Source organism: Myxine glutinosa, chromosome 6 (assembly GCF_964187855.1).
Source record: "Myxine glutinosa chromosome 6, kmMyxGlut1.1, whole genome shotgun sequence".
In the NCBI taxonomy this organism is placed as follows: domain Eukaryota; kingdom Metazoa; phylum Chordata; class Myxini; order Myxiniformes; family Myxinidae; genus Myxine; species Myxine glutinosa.
Genome location: NC_136266.1, coordinates 26,185,296 through 26,203,153, shown reverse-complemented (window position 1 = coordinate 26,203,153; position 17,858 = coordinate 26,185,296). Strand labels below are relative to the sequence as shown.

General features: G+C 44.8%; 1 long non-coding RNA gene across 1 annotated transcript in view; it reads right to left on the bottom strand.

The window, feature by feature from the left end:
• The window catches only part of LOC137429158 (uncharacterized), a 960,590-nt gene extending 949,729 nt beyond the window's left edge, over window positions 1-10,861 (bottom strand). Inside the window, exon 1 of the long non-coding RNA XR_010984817.2 lies at window positions 10,663-10,861. This is a non-coding gene — a long non-coding RNA (uncharacterized LOC137429158). The remainder of the gene's footprint in view (window positions 1-10,662) is intronic.
• Window positions 10,862-17,858: the final 6,997 nt, after the last annotated feature.

Below are 17,858 nucleotides of genomic sequence, written 5' to 3'. Positions count from 1 at the left end.
GCCCATCTTGGCGCCCGCCAAAAATCAAAAGAGTATGGCATGGGCAACATCTGGGCCAAATTTGGTGCTTTTGGAAGAATTTGAACCAAACAGCCCCAAAATATCCCTAAGGGCCCTGACTACAGTGCAGGTGTTTCCTGATCATGTTTATATTTGTTTCCAACACATCCAATGTTTTGCAGGAAATTGTGAACCACACATGGTTCAAGGAAAATCACCCGGTGAAATTTTTACGGTAACTGGCACTCCTTTTGTACTCTTTTTACATCTTCAATTCTTATTGTTTCACTGCAGAATGGAGCTTAATGGAAAAGCATGGTGATAGAGGACGTGAACTTATAATAGGGCAGCAGAGAAAGTCTTGAACAAAATAAACATGAACCTCCGGTTCCAGGTCCGAGTGTGTTAAACTTCAATCGTGCCACGTGTCTTTCCAGTTTATCAAAGCGAAGTGTTCAGACCAGATCCGTTGTCTCTCACTGTTTGTAGCTCTGCCACCATCAACGGGCGTAGGTTATGTTGTTGGCACTCCTGTCTGTCTATTTATTTGGTTGTCTGTGAAGAAGATATCTGAGTGTGGATGGATTTGGGCCAATTTGATTTTGGTTCACGTCTGGAATCGGATCCGGCCTATTGGTGGGATGCAGAACATAAACTGCTAAACCTTTCAGAGATATTGGCTCGACCGAATGCCCATTCTAGTCTATTTATCTGTTCTCCGCCAGTCTGTTTGTCTGTCTGTTCACTTAAAAATAAAGTCACCATCGCTTTTAAGCGGTGAAGCCGCTTCAATAGTTGGCTATCTCCTTTTGTCAATTATGAAGAAGAAGAACCTCTAACGCAATGTGTTTAGTTCCAAAGGGTAATTCTAATTGGTTCTAAAGGATAATTCTAAAGGTAGAAAAGAATAATTCCAATGGATTATCAAGGGTGATTCTAAAGGTTTCTGAAGGGTAATTATCATGAGTTCCAAAGGGTAATTCTCAAGGTATCTATATAATATTCTCCGTGGGTGATTCTGTCGAACGTCTGTCCGGGGGAGTGGCTACACCCGGTCTGGGAGGGTTTCACAAACAAATATCCACCATTTTGTTGACTCGCATAGCTTTGAGGCCTCTTTTGTTAGGCCTGCGGTGTCTTGCTCTCTCTCACAGTTTTCTTTTAACTCTAATTCGATATGTCATTTCATTTTTCACAGTCGCTAACATGGTTGCAGACTCGGTTGCAAAAAACGTGAAGAAAATTCAATTAAAGCTACCGTTTATAGAACAAAATGCATTTTCAAAGGCCTGTCACAGATAAAGGCCATTCGTTGAGTCTCCATCACGGCGTTATCTCAACTCTAATTCACCATCTGATTTCATTTTTCACAGTCGCTGACATGGTTTTAGACTCGGTTGCACAAAACAGGAAGGAGATTTGTTGAAAGTTAACGCACAGGAAGGAAATAGACGAGATCGGCATGGTGCATCATATACCGCCCATATAACACAGACGAGAAATATTCAATGAAAGTTAACGTTTATAGAACAAAATGCATTTTTAATGAGAAGGCCTGTACAATGTAAACTAACTATGGAATACAATATTTATTAACAACGTTTGCTTTTAATCTATTTTTACTTTGAAAAGCGAAAAGTTTTCGATACATTCATGTTTAAAAATGAAGTCACCCATGACTGATGTGCATTTTAAGACTGAATTAACACGTCTTCGATCAAAAATTACTTTTTGAAGAAACAAAGGTACATTTAGATTACAACTCGAGCAAAGGAAACCAGGCAATGGCTGTTTCGTTCGGAGCGATTATACACCGTCCAAAGAAGATGCCTTTCTTTGCTATCGGAAATAAAACCGTGAAATCTTTCATAATTTTTTTGGGGGTTTTTGCACGGGTTTTCAAGGCTCAATCAATCATGTTCACATCCAGGCTTAATAAACGAACTCCATTTCACGTGTGCATGGACCTGCAATCACTTGTGTAAAATAAATAAATAAACAGACGGTAAATTGCCAAGAGGTTTTTTTCGTTCTTATTTTATAATTTATGTCCACGTACACTTCAAATAGGTTTATTTGAAATCTTTAATTTAAAACATGTCATTTTATATGCCCTAACGAAAAGAGTAACTTTGGTTTTCGTGGGGTATTAAGGTGCAATGTAATGTTCTTATACACCGCCCAAAATACTTTTTTCCCAGGGACTTTTCCATTTGAGCTGTATTCTTTATATCGTCGGAATGTTTCATTCTTTAGACGTTGTCACAATAAAAAATTGCAATTAGGTACTCTGCACATGGGGAGAATGGCGGAGCATCGTTTACGTGTCGCCACTCGTGTTTGTAAATGCTATCTTCAAAATGAATAAAAGAATGAGGGAATAGAACGAGACATTCAATGAACGTTAACCCAGACTTGCACGGGATGCTGAGCAACAAAGACATTGGAAGGTAATGTGTGCTCAGCAGACATATACAAGAGCAGCTTTAAAGAATCCGGATTAAGTATCGGATAATATTGTTGAAGATCATCATTGCTGTGCGAGTCTGATGACGTCACAAAGCTTGTGCTGTTCTGCGAAACATTTCATTCATGAATGAACAGGACGTGGGAGTGGATTTACACTGTGTTGCTCCAGGAGGAAAGTTAAATTACCTCCATTAAATATTTTCCGAACCTGCTTGATTGGAACAACTGTCGGAGTGAGAGGGGGGGAGGAGACTAGGGGAGGGGGCGAGGAGATTGAGGGAGGGCGAGGGGAGACTGGGGCGAGGGGGAGGGGAGACTGGGGGAGGGGGAGAGGAGTCTGGGGGAGGGTGAGAGGCGATGGGGGAGGGGGAGAGGAGACTGGGGGAGGGGGAGGTGAGACTGGGGGAGGGGAGAGGAGACTGGGGAAGGGGGAGAGGAGACTGGGGGAGGGGGAGAGGAGACTGGGGGAGTGGGAGAGGAGACTGGGGGAGGGGGAGAGGAGACGGGGAGCGGGAGAGGATACTGGGGGAGCGGGAGAGGAGACTGGGGGAGCGGGAAAGGAGACTGGGGGAGCGGGACAGGAGACTGAGGGAGCGGGACAGGAGACTGGGGGAGCAGGAGAGGAGACTGGGGGAGGAGAGAAGAGACTGGGGGAGGAGAGAGGAGACCGAGGGAGGGGAGAGGAGACCGAGGGAGGGGAGAGGAGACCGAGGGAGGAGAGAGGAGACCGAGGGAGGAGAGAGGAGACCGAGGGAGGGGGGAGAGGAGACCGAGGGAGGGGGGAGAGGAGACCGAGGGAGGGGGAAGAGGAGACCGAGGGACGGGGGAGAGGAGACCGAGCGAGTGGGGAGAGGAGACCGAGGGAGGGGGGAGAGGCGACTGAGTGAGGGGGAGAGGAGACCGAGTGAGGAGGAGAGGAGACCGAGGAGGAGAGGAGACCGAGTGAGGAGGAGAGGAGACCGACGGAGGGAGAGAGGGGACCGAGGGAGGTGGGAGAGGCGACTGAGGGAGGGGGAGAGGAGACCGAGGGAGGGGGAGAGGAGACCGAGGGAGGGGGAGAGGAGACGGAGTGAGGGGAGAGGAGACCGAGTGAGGAGGAGAGGAGACCGAGGGAGGGAGAGAGGGGAGCAGGGGGAGGGGGAGAGGAGACTCGGGGAAGGGAAGGGGAGACTGAGGGAGAGGAGACGAGACTGGGGGAGGGGAGGAGGAGACTGGGGGAGGAGGAGAGGAGACTGGGGGAGGAGGAGAGGAGACTGGGGGAGGGGGAGGTGAGACTGGGGGAGGGGGAGAGAAGTGAGGAGGAGTTTGAAAGGAATGACGGGAGAGTAGTAAAGCAACACCCACTCTCCCCCGTGTGTGTGCCCCATTCTCCCCCAGGTGTGTGCCCCAATCTCCCCCGTGTGTGTGACCCACTCTCCCCCATGTGTGTGACCCACTCTCCCCCGTGTGTCCATAACTTTTTTCTCTCTGGGCCAATTCTTTTCAAATCTACACCAGCCTCCATGTGGACCCAAATTTTAGCTTGATCTTATGTCCTTTCATATTAAAAAAAACACATCATCCCCATTGACCCACAGATGGCCTCCAAAGTCCCCCATGAACAACATCATCGAGTCCAAAATCAAACACACTTTATTTAAATAATTGTGAATGTGAAACTGCATTCTTTTAACACAATCAAAAACAAAAACAGTGTTTAAAAACAAAGTCTGTTTCGTAACAAAACAATCGTGCCAGGGCAGTCAGGCTATCAGTGTTACTTGGTGCTCTTGACCAGTTGATTTTTAGTGGCACTGGTTGGCAGAAGCTTCCGGTGATGCTCAAAGACCTGGTAGAGGAGCTGGCGCTGCTGGGAATTCTTGGTGAGGACTTCATTAAAGTCAGTAGCCAATTTGATTGCACGTTCTGTATAGTCGTTCACCACCTTCAGCTCACGAACAGTCTTGTACGCTGCAATGTTGTCATCAGCTCGAACCATGTGTGTACTGCGTCCGTCAGGAACTCCTGTGACAAATGAAGTGACTCAAAGAGGTTGAGCGAGCGCTGTGTGACAAACTGTGCCACGGGAAGGTTCCGGAACTCAGGGATCTTGTTTGGAGCCATACGTCGAACATCTTCTGGGAGTGGATCTCTCTGCAAAGCATTGACGATAGCCCCCTTATCTTCATCAGTGCGGTCATCGCTGAACAAAGGCAGTGCTGCAAGGTTCTCACTTAGGTACTACAAGTGCTACAACTTAGGTACCTCTCCCAGGAGCCAAAGTGTGAGTCTCGCAAACTCTCGGTCGTCTTCACGAGGTTGGACAGTCTCCAGGTGTTGTTGAAGGTTATGGACAACAAGAGTACGGCGAGATTCCAGCCATGCTTTCTCTGATGCACTCAAACTACCTGCACCAGCCTCGTCGCTATCAAGAGCATCAAACTTTGACTTGTCGATAACATCCCACTGTGACTTGATTCGACGAAAAAGCTCAATCTCTGGTCCCTTTGAGGTAAAGAAAGTATCGAAGACAAGAATTGTCTGAGAAGAAACAAAGTTATGGACACCAGAAATTTCACCGAATGCTGTCACACAGAGTACTTTTAGAGGGTTCTGGGAGACCACTTATTCTTGTTGGATTGCCATAAAACTTTTACTGTGTTATTTTTTCATCTAACCCCCTAGAATGACCGTGTGTGCGATATGAATGAATGAATGAATAAAATATGAATGATCGTTTTAAGGCCATTTTCCCCGCTAGAGCGGGGGTTAGCCTTGCGGGCCCCATGACTATCATGGTTCCCTGTTTGAGGCAATGTTTTTATGGCCGGATGCCCTTCCTGACGCCAACCCTTAGTCGCCTCTTACGATGCGCAGGGATACAGTGTACCTATTCTAAACCGGGGTACACACCGTGAAAATGAGAAACGTGAAAAAAACGTGAAAACGTGAAACAAAGAAAAAAAATACGACATAAAAATTGGCCACCCGAATTCACATGTTATCAGAAGTAAATAAATTGTGTAGATTACATCCATTTGAGGATCTGATTAATTGCCAGGAACCATTTTGTAAAACAGAATGTGCAGGTGCAGCATCTAACCCAATATGTCCAAATGTCACACACGTCCATACCTGTGGGATTCCCATGGGTGACCCCATGAATGTAAAGGATAATTCTAATGGATTCTAAATGGTGATTCCAAAGGTTTAGAAAGTGCAATTCCAAAAAGTTCTAACGGGTAATTCTAGGGGGTTCCAAAGGTTTATTGTAAAGGTTTACAAAATGTAATTCTAATAGGGTTCCAAAGACTGTTTATATGTGATTATTAAAGGTAATTCTAATGGGTTTTGTGCGTTTCTCGGCTTTGCCAATTTCATATTAAAATGCCAAACGGAACCTCTTCCTTCAGACACTGGTGCGTTTTTGTCCCCGTCGCACAGCGAAGCGAAAGGGGGACTATGGCTTTCCCCTCCGTCCGTGTGTCCGTGCGTGCGTGCGTGTGTGCGTGCGGGCTTGCGTGTTTGTGTGCGGGCGTGCGTAAGCGAAGGACCGCATTCGAATTTGGTGTGTGGGTGCAACCCACGTCAAAATCCAAGATGGCCGCCGCCATGTATGTCTGATGCCATGTATGTCTTAACCTTGTGAGATGAATATCTTGAAAAATAAGCGAAGTACCAACGTCTAATCTGGTGTGTGGGTTTATCTAGGCATAAAGAAGAACGCTATTGAAAATTGGGTCGCCACGTCAAAATCCAAGATGGCCGCCACCATATATATGTCTGAAACGTGTGAGCGAAATATCTCGAAAAATAAGCGAAGTACCAACTGCTAATCTGGTGTGTGGGTGTATCTAGGCACAAGGAAGAACGCTGTTTAAAATTGGGTCGCCACGTCAAAATCCAAGATGGCCGCCGCCATGTATGTCTGAACCTTGTGAGATGAATATCTTGAAAAAATAAGCGATGTACCAACTTCTAATTTGGTGTGTGGGTGTATCTCGGCATAAGGAAGAACGCTATTGAAAATTGGGTCGCCACGTCAAAATCCAAGATGGCCGCCACCATATATATGTCTGAAACGTGTGAGCGAAATATCTCGAAAAATAAGCGAAGTACCAACTGCTAATCTGGTGTGTGGGTGTATCTAGGCACAAGGAAGAACGCTGTTTAAAATTGGGTCGCCACGTCAAAATCCAAGATGGCCGCCGCCATGTATGTCTGAACCTTGTGAGATGAATATCTTGAAAAATAAGCGAAGTACCAACTTCTAATATGGTGTGTGGGTGTATCTCGGCATAAGGAAGAACGCTATTGTAAATTGGGTCGCCAGGTCAAAATCCAAGATGGCCGCCACCATATATATGTCTGAAACTTGTGAGCATAATATCTTGAAAAATAAGCAAAGTACCAACTTCTAATCTGGTGTGTGGGTGTATCTAGGCATAAGGAAGAACGCTATTGAAAATTGGGTCGCCACGTCAAAATCCAAGATGGCCGCCACCATATATATGTCTGAAACTTGTGAGCATAATATCTTGAAAAATAAGCGAAGTACCAACTTCTAATATGGTGTGTGGGTGTATCTAGGCATAAGGAAGAACGCTATTGAAAATTGGGTCGCCACGTCAAAATCCAAGATGGCCACCGCCATGTATGTCTGAACCTTGTGAGTGGAATATCTTGAAAAATAATTGAAGTACCAACTTCTAATCTGGTGTGTGGGTGTATCTAGGCATAAGGAAGAACGCTATTGAAAATTGGGTGGCCACGTCAAAATCCAAGATGGCCGCCTCCATGTATGTCTGAACCTTGTGAGCGAAATATCATATCATAGCATGTTTTCTGCGTCTTCCACTTTGTCAACTCACATCACTTCACCGACGGGGGACCTAGGCGTAACGCTTGTTATTTTTAATTTATGGTTAAAAAGTCGAATTTTCTTGGGATTTGGTTGGGTTGAGTCTTAAACAATGTCAGTGGCAGTCAAAAATGATTTTAAAAAATTATCTCACAAGAATAGATCATGGAAGAGCCGAAAATGCTTTAGCTTTGTGAGGCCTCAAAGCACAGAACTTTTTAACATTAATAAAATCAAAACATGAGACCCCACAAACAAACCACTTTTTATGGCATAGCCCGTATTGCAAAGCCATCTAGAACAGTGTTTGTTTGTCCATATGTTCGTGTATGTATGTCCCTCACAAACGTACACCAATTAGAGCTGAGGATCTGGTCACATGACTGGGATGATGTGATGCGATTACGTCTGTGATGTCATTACGGTGTACAACGGCTGACGCCACACACCGCCATTTTGATTTCTATGCCGTTCAGACCGAACATATTGTCGAACCTGTCATATATCATCACAATCGCCATGCTCTACCTTTAGGTTTTTCATTCAGTGTGAAACACAAACAAACCCATTGTTCAAATGACCATCAAATATCGAAAGCATCGGCATTTCGGGTCTTCCAACAACACAGCACGTAAAGGCCTTCGGCTTCATGCCTTCATGCCTCACCTTCAGGCCACTTTGGACAAATTAGCCCAGGTTTCATAATACAGCAGTATCTTTTTCGTTATAACAATAATAATAACTAGCCGAAACCCGTGGAACATCCACGGAAGGGAGGATGTGGTGTATGGATAGAGTGCACCATGATGGATGGCATAGGGGATTTGCTTGTCCGAGTAAGAGTTAGGAAGAAAGATGAGAATGAAGAGTGCGTATATGAACAACGTATTTATTGCAATCTACTTAAATGACAACGCTACGATATACTTTTGAAAAATGAATGGATTCGTAATAGAATCGGCATAGCACCACTCTGGGATTGTCCCCTCAGTGGACGGCTTGCTGTCGCCTTCGACTGTCCAATCAGCGGACGGCTTGCTTCGCCTTCACCCAGCAGACGCCAATACGATGGCGTCGTAAGATGGCGTCGTATCGGCAGTTAATCGGATGCTTTTGGGCCCCAACGTCGGCTAATTCAGATTTTTCGAGTATGCCTGTACTTGATAAACAAAGAGCGCGGTTCGTAGATCGTAAATCTATTAGTGCCGTGGGCATCGGGTCACTGGGTGCGGCGGAAAAGGGATATCAAAGTCGAGTCCTTACGGTATTATTATATAGACTAGCCGAAACCCGTGGAACATCCACGGAAGGGAGGATGTGGTGTATGGATAGAGTGTACCATTATGGATGGCATAGGGGAGCGCTCATGGGATCTTCTTCTTCCGTTGAGCTCCAATTTTTTCTCTTTAAGTTAAGTCCAATCAGTCCTCTCTGCTCGAAGTGCTCAGGCCATGCCTTCCCGCTCTCATACTTTTATTTCCATTTGGTGTAGAAAGAGATTGACATATCGTTTGTCTGTTTTCAGCTCGTTATCTTTAAGCTTCCTTACGTCTCGCCACCTGCTACACCTCTCTGAGTTACGAGGATTTATGCAACGTACCCTGAGTATCGCAACGTCACTCCATTTAACTTTATTAAAATGACGATAAAGACGTTTCCTTATATATCCTAATTTAAAATGTTCAAGGGAATAAAAAGACCATTTGGTTCACACCACTCGACTGTCCAATCAGCGGACGGCTCGCTTCGCCTTCGCCCAGCAGATGCCAATACGATGGCGTCGTAAGATGGTGTCGTATCGGCAGTTAATCGGATGCTTTTGGGCCCCAACGTCGGCTAATTCAGATTTTTCGAGTGTGGCTGTACGTGATAAACAAAGAGCGCGGTTCGTAGATCGTAAATCCATTAGTGCCGTGGGCATCGGGTCACTGGGTGCGGCGTAAAAGGGATAACAAAGTCGAGTCCTTACGCTATTATTATATAGCTAAAAAAAAAAAAAAAATTATATATAGATAATTATTATATCGATAATCGTAACATTATTAACATTAATAGAAATAATATAGTAAATATAATTGTAACACGGCAATCCCTTTGTCATGACTGCAAAGTTTGAAGCGGTGTATGGTTCATTGATGACTCAAAACAAATAGAATAAACCAGTGTCTCAGTGCAATGTCTTTATTGTCCCCCGTCGCACCACGGAGCGAAAGGGAGACTATGGTTTTCCCCTCCGTCCGTGTGTGCGGGCGTGTGTGCGTGCGTGCGTAAGCGAAGGACCGCATTCGAATTTGGTGTGTGGGTGCAACCCATGTCAAAATCCAAGATGGCCGCCGCCATGTATGTCTGATGCCATGTATGTCTGAACCTTGTGAGCGGAATGTCTTGAAAAATAAGCGAAGTACCAACTTCTAATCTGGTGTGTCGCTGTATCTAGGCATAAGGAAGAACCCGATTGAAAATTGGGTCGCCAAGTCAAAATCCAAGATGGCCGCCGCCATGTATGTCTGAGCCTTGTGAGCAGAATATCTTGGAAAAATAAGCAAAGTACCAACTTCTAATCTGGTGTGTGGGTGTATCGAGGCACAACGAAGAAGGCTGTTGAAAATTGGGTCGCCACGTCAAAATCCAAGATGGCCGCCACCATATATATGTCTGAACCTTGTGAGCGAAATATCTTGAAAAATAAGCGAAGTACCAACTCCTAATCTGGTGTGTGGGTGTATCGAGGCATAAGGAAGAACCCTATTGAAAATTGGATCGCCACGTCAAAATCCAAGATGGCCACCGCCATGTATGTCTGAACCTTGTGAGCGGAATATCTTGAAAAATAAGCGAAGTACCAACTCCTAATCTGGTGTGTGGGTGTATCTAGGCATAAGGAAGAACGCTATTGAAAATTGTGTCGCCACTTCAAAATCCAAGATGGCCGCCACCATATATATGTCTGAACCTTGTGAGCGAAATATCTTGAAAAATAAGCGATGTACCAACATCTAATCTGGTGTGTGGGTGTATCTAGGCATCAGGAAGAAACCTATTGAAAATTGGATTGCCACGTCAAAATCCAAGATGGCCACCGCCATGTATGTCTGAACCTTGTGAGCGGAATTTCTTGAAAAATAAGCGATGCACCAACTTCTAATCTGGTGTGTTGGTGTATCTAGACATAAGGAAGAACGTTATTGAAAATTGTGTCACCACGTCAAAATCCAAGATGGCCCCCTCCATGTATGTCTGAACCTTGTGAGCGAAATATCATATCACAGCATGTTTTCTGCGTCTTCCACTTTGTTTTCATGGTAACAGACAGCTTAGATATTTACAGTGATTCTAAATAATTTTACACTTACATTATTTGCTCCCCATGTCATATGATCCTCTTCAAGTGAAGTATCAAACAAGTCCGGCTGCACCGCTGGTGGACTTTTCGTCTTGCTTTCTTCTTTTCAAGAAACACTCGCCTCTCCAAATATCCACACTTGCACCCACTCACGTAACCACAGCACCGACGCTGGTAACTTGCAGCGATTCATGTATACCAGAGACCTGTGTGGCCTGAGAAACAACATGGAGAGAAAAAAGCAAAACCCATCAGAATTACCCTTTAGAACCCTGTAGAATGATCCTTTCGAACATTAGAACACTCTTGGATTCAAACCCAGGCTAAGGGGTGTTGCAAAATAAATGATACTTTTTTTTCTCCAAAGATGAAATGAAGTTTCAATCAGATGAAAATCCAGCCAAAGGCTTCATTTCATTCAAAAATTAAAAGCTCACTTTTAATATGCGTCAATATGTCCACCATTAGCTTCAGAAACCATTTGAAGTCGACTTATAAAAAATTTCACCGTATTCACGAACATTAGTTGCAAATATGACGGACACAACATGCAGGCAAAGTGCGCGACACGTCATGATGACGCAAGCAAAATTTGAATTAAAAAATCGCGGACATGTGGTCAATACAATCTGGGAGGGGAAAAGTATCATTTATTTTGCAACACCCTACAGACAGCTCACAGGTGAGTGTAGGAGCTTGGGACAATAAGGGGAAAGAAAGAAGTGTGGTTAAAAAAACAATGGTGATATTCATCCCCTCTTTACCACGTAACATTTCTTGGCTTCATTGGCAACTGTGTTTGAAGCTAGTTGGACGGGTAGCACGGTGTAGTGGTGTTGTTTGCTGTCTGAATGTTGAAAACACAAAGTATGCAGTCTGATTTTCACCTGCCTGACTGCACTCTTATTCTGACATTGTTTCTTATTTGTGACATTTATTTAACGACACCTTTGCAAAATCTTTATTTTCTGCAGGAATGCTGAGCCTCAAGTGCAAAATGTATCTGTTGCTGAAGAGCTGCCAACTGGTGAGTTTTGAGAATTAATCTTCATAAAATATATTATTATCTCATTTACAGGTACAAGAAGAGACACCTGAAAATATTTGTTGTTGTTTTGTTTCTTTTTCAATTTGCCGGTGGTGGCTGCTTGTCCCTCATGACAGTGACACAAACAACTTCCTCTCACCACAGCAACCTTTCCCATGCATGCTCCAAACCAAATTGAGCATCACCTCAACCAATACAAAACAATACTGATTGGTAATATTAGTGGTGGAGGAGTAAGGCAAGGATTAAAATGGACAGACAAGATGATGGAATAGATGAGGAAGTTAAAGATCGAGCTGCTGGAAAAACATTTGAATGGCGTTCCCGAAGAGGCAACCTCTGGATCATAGATGGTACCAGATGATGGTGAGAAAGCAAATCAATTTCAATGAAAATGTAAAACGACATGATCAATGAGGTGGAGGAAACGCTGAAAGCAAGCAAGTAGTAGGTTTGGATTGGGAAGGATTAATGTTCCATAAATATTGTCATGTGGATGGCTCTATTAAGACAAAGCACCCACGGATGACAATCGAGCTTACTTTGAGGCGACGACCAAATACGGATTTCACTCGACAAGCACTGGAGGAAAAGAGAAGAAGAAGCGGCGAAGCTTTACCTGACACGACCCGCGCACAGTCTTCAACCCTACAGGAAATTAAACTCACGAACAAGGATTTTATATGTACAAAAATAAGACGGCTTTATTGCCGGACCCCGTGAACAAAGAGCACGATATCTAAAACCCATAATGAGCGCTTCTATATACAGACTTCTAACATGTACAGATGGGGAGGATATGAACGAAAATGCGTCGTTGTGTGTTCTGTGTGGTGTGAGCTTAGCTCTGTCTGGTTGAGGTGTGTCGGGGATCGTCAGGCTCGTTGGCGTCGTCCAGGCCCCAACCGTTCAAACCCGCCGCGGCACTGGTGTTGGCGGGAAGAAAAGCCGCCGTCCACCGTTCATGCTCTACTCGGCCCCCACTGAGCCACTCATTCGCCCCGGCCTCGTCCGCTGGCGTGCCACCGGCCCTCTGCGCGACTCGAACGGGTCGCGTGCAGCTCGCTCCTCCGGCCGTGCCTGGCTCCGAGCGCAGTCGTCTGACGCAATTCAATCTTTCAATCCTGACAAATCTCACTCTCACTATGTCTCTCCAAAAAGACCGACTGGACAACCCTCCCATCTACTTTCTGAACAATCTTCTCCAAGAAGTTCTGTCGCTCAAGCTTTTGGGTCTCACGATCTGCCATGATCTTTCCTTGGGAAACCACATTTCAAATCTGGCCTCCAAAGCCAGTCGCCGACTGGGCATCCTCCGTTATGCGAAGGTCCTTCCTTGGCACACCTGAGCTCCTCACCACATACAAGGCTTTCATCCGCAGTTCAATGGAATACAGCTCTCCCCTCTGGGCTGTTGCTCCTGCCTCACACCTAGCTCTTCTTCACGCTGTTGAAACCAAAGTGTTCAGAATCATTGGAATGTCCCGCGATGAAGCTAACTCCGAGGGCCTTTCACTCACTCTGCAGGCAGGTAGGTGGTCTTTCTATCTTCTTCCGACTCCTATCCGGCCTAGCTACCCCAGCTCTACCTGTGCTCTGTCCCCCAAATATTCCTGCTGGACACACAAGATCTGCCAGCAATCCTCTTCGGGTGAAACTGCCAAAATCAAGACTCTCTGCTCACCTTCACTCCTTCATTCCTCTTTTCTCCTGCCTCTGGAACAAACTCGCACACATTTGAACATGGTGATATTTAGCCCATTTATATTTTTGTTTGATATCTGTCACAATATCTGTTTGATGGTCATTTTGCCTGTTTTTCCAGGATCTTTTCTCCATCATGGTGAAGATAAGGTTGCTGTCAGCCCAAACTTTCATGGTTATTTTGCCCCTCATGTTGAATATGATGAGAGTACTTCCAATGATGAGAGTGCTGCCAGTGATGACTATGCAGAGTACAATGTGGGGCAGGTCGTGGTAAGCAGTACATTTCATTATCTTTTCCAATAATAGCTCGGTTTGCGTCAGGGTTGCATTCCTTGAAAGTGTGACGATGATCAAACGACGTAAATCAAAACAATTTGTATGCCTCCGCCGACGAAGTCGCTGGAGGCATTATGTTTTCAGGTTATCCGTCCGGAGGTCTGTCCGTCCATTTCACCATCCCATCCGTAAGTCCATGATAGGAATTCGTTACCGCGTTAACATTAGAAGGGCTGAAGGGATCTTTGTCATACTTGATGCAGGTATGTATAATGAGTTAAAGATGAACTGATTCGATTTTGGGGTCAAAGGGCAAAGATCAGAGGTCATGTTAGGTAAAACTCCTGTTACAGTGATAACTTGTGAACCAGTGATGTGATTCTGACCAAAGTTAGTACAAGTTTGTATTATGACGTAAAGGTGAACTTGTTTGATTTTGGCATCAAGAGGTCAAAGGGCAAAGTCTGTGATTGGTCTATAAGTTGAGAATGACTGAAGTGATCTAATTCAAACTTGGCACAGGTAGTATGTATAATGATGTAAAGATTAACCGATTAGATTTTTGGGTAAATAGGTCAGAGGTCATGTTAAGTAAAAATTATGTTGCTGCACCAACTCGTGAACCAGTAATGGGATTTTGAACAAACTTGGTATTATTATATTCGAGCAGAAGTACCCGGCATTGCCGGACGGTGGAGGGGAGGGACAAGGGGAGGGGAGGAGAGGGGGGAGGGAGGGGAGAAGAGGGGGGAGGGGAAGGAGGGGGAGGAGGGGGGAGGTGGGGTAAGGGTGGAAGGGGGAGGGTAAGGGAGAAAGGGGAGGGGGTAGGGTGTAGGGGGAGGGGAGGGGGTAGGGTGGAGGGGGGGAAGGGGAGGATGGAGGGGGGAGGGGGAAAGGGGAGGATGGAGGGAGAGGGGGGATGGGGGAGGGGGAGGTCGGGGGAGGGGAGGGAGGGGGAGGGAGGGGTCGGGAGGGGCGGGAGGGGAGGGGAGGATGGAGGGGGAGGGTAAGTGGGGAGGGGGAAAGGGGAGGGGGGAGGGGGAAAGGGGAGGGTGGAGGGGGTAGGGTGGATGGGGAAGGGGAGGGTGGAGGGGAAGGGGAGGGGGGAAGGGGAGGGGGGAGGGGAGGGGAGGTAACATTACATTACACACACACAAACTGTGTTTTATGTTCAATGGTCTGGCGGCGGGGATGGAACATCACGTGATCGCTCTGAGCGAATCAGCGCGCTGCTCTGCCACCGGCTCAGATTCCGTGTATAATATTCCTCGCTGAAATGCGCTGAGGTAAATATGAATAAAAAATATGGATCTCGTCAAATATTTTGAGGAAGGCCATGTTCTTCCCAGGCTCAATGGCCATGTCTATGCCAAATATCAAGCACGTGAGCCTCTCCGTTTAGGAGTCTATCGGTAACATTACACACACACACACACACACACACACACACACACACACACACACACACACACACACAAACTGTGTTTTATATATATAGATGATGCAAACATGCACTGATTGGAGTGTGGCATCAACTGATCAAAGTTCAGAGGTCATGTCAAGTTAAAATGTGATAACTTGAGAACAGCTGAAGGGATTTAAATCAAACTTGGTACAGGTATTATCATGATGTAAACATGAATTGATTACATTTTGGGGTCAAGATGTCAGAGGTCCCGTTAAGGAAAAAAAATCTGTCACTGTTCTAACTTTTGAACCGGCAATGGGATTTTGCCCAAACTTGGTATAAATGTGTATAATGATGCAAAGATGAACTGATTATATTTTGGTATCAAATGTGAGAAGTGAGGTGATTTGGTGATTTTGGTGAGGTCATCGGTCACGTCAGGTAAAAATGTGTTGCTTGTTAACAGCTGAATGGATTGAAATCAAACTTGCTGCAAGTATCATTTATGATGTTATAATGTGGGCGGAGGCATATCGGTCGATGTCATGACGTCGAAGAGTGTCGTTCTTGTTCTCATTAGAATTAATAGGACTAGTGAGGTACCCGTGCTACGCATGGGTGGGAGGCCAGAAGGAAACAGACAATGCAGAAACCGCGAATGCTAAAGCATGAAACCAATAAATTCCACATTCTTGTAGCACCTTCAGTCACATGCCAGACATGGACAGCAAGTTCGTGAAGGACTTCCATGAAAAATGTACTCGTTGGCAAACAAACGGGTACGTTTGTTCCATACCCAGTCAATGGCGATCCGCGAATTCATGTTTAGAAAGTAGAAACATTCACGGCATTTCGTCATACACTTGAACTCGATGTCTCTTTTTTCATTCCAAACAACATAACTCCAATCACAAATGAAATAACATTAATATCAAAAAAGAAATTTTTAACAACATTTGTGACACAAACAATTATTTAAATCCTGATGTGAAGTTCCGTACGGTTGGGTGAATACAATTACGATTTCAAAATCGTAATTGTATTCACTCAATTCCAATCATCAATTGATACTTTGACAAAACGATTAACACGATTAACGTTTAACGGTTTAACATTACGATTGAATGACGGTTGTATTGGGATATTATCAAACCCGTGCATTGCCGTCATCTGTCCACTTCCGCATTCGCGGCAAGTTCATAATTGTCATCAAAATCTAAACAGTATTTGTCGAATTTCAATAAAAGCCACATCACTGTTCATATCGGTAAATATTATTCCATCCTGTTTGGAAAAACTGGAAAATTGGAAAACTTGGAAGAACAATATAGCCTATTTTACTCCCAGGGGTCCCTGGAATACCCACCCAAAATATCATTGCAATCGGTTGAGCCGTTTTTGAGGTACCTTCGAATGGACAGACGGACATTTGGTGAATTTTAGTAAGACCAGCAATGGTACCCGCCTTATGGGCGGGGCTTCAATTGTGAAGCCCAAATGAAAAGGCAAATTATCAGAAATTGAACGCTTTTTTATTTTAAACGATTCATATAAACATCCATTGAATCAAATCACACGCAAATCATCAAAATCTAAACAGTACATGGCGCCCATTTCGAAAAAAGTTTGAATTCTGCAAAACGGAAGCGGCCGCTACACGTCTTTCTCAGTCGCACGTTTATGTGTGAAGAGTGCGTGCCGAATCTGTAACACGGAAGCGGCCGCTACACCTGTTTCTCAGTCGCTTTTACACACGCTGCCATGTTACTTCGGAGCCGCACGTTTATATCGGAAGAGTTCGTCAGGAGTCGATCTACTCTCTCCTGGTACGTATAATTTCAACAAAAGCCACATCACTGTTCATATCGGTAAATATTATTCCATCGTGTTTGGAAAAATTGGAAAAACAATATCGCCTATTTTACTCCAAGGGGTCCTCGGAATACCCACCCAAAATATCGTTGTGATCGGTTCAGCCGTGTTTGCGGTACCTTCGAACGGACAGGCGGACATTTGGTGAATTATAGTAAGATAACCGTGGGATGCGTTCCTGACGTCGCCACTTCACGTATCGTATTTCCCTTTTTACCAGTGATATTCCTCTCTTTTTGATTCATTGCAGCTATATTCAAGTACACAAACGTGCAGTCGTTCTGTCAACGATTTTGCGATCTCCCAATTTTGTACTTTGCGATATATTATGGCATTTATATCAGTCTTGTAAGTTCTCAAAACGTTCGAGAATAATAGGTATAGCCTGTAAAGAGACGTAAGTGTGGGTTGAGGCGACCCAAGTCAGGTATTGGTTTAATTACGTGACGACATAATGGGTGTTATTACTCTATTTATTTATTTTACCAATTATTTCCTCCTTTTTAATTCCCATGAGATATCTTAGTCACTCATGTGAGCTGCCGAGCTTGGATTTGAATCCAACCCAGCCATAAACTGTCATTCCAGTGTTTCATAGTCCAGAGTGATTCATCAATGTGTGTGCCGTCCTTCGGATTGTCGTTAAATTGGTCATCCGTATGCCGGAATTCGTTGATGGACATTAAAGATCCCACAGTGTCCTTCACAAAGTGGAGGCAAACTATCGCTTTCACCCTGAACACATTTCAAATTCCTTCCCTAACTTCCTGAGCCGGAGTGGCGACTTGACCAGAATTGTGGCCAAGTTTCTGATCTGCCTTGAGTATGGTACATGAATATGAATATAATGATGATTATCGAGTTATGAAATAATCAGTTAAACATGGCTTTATTA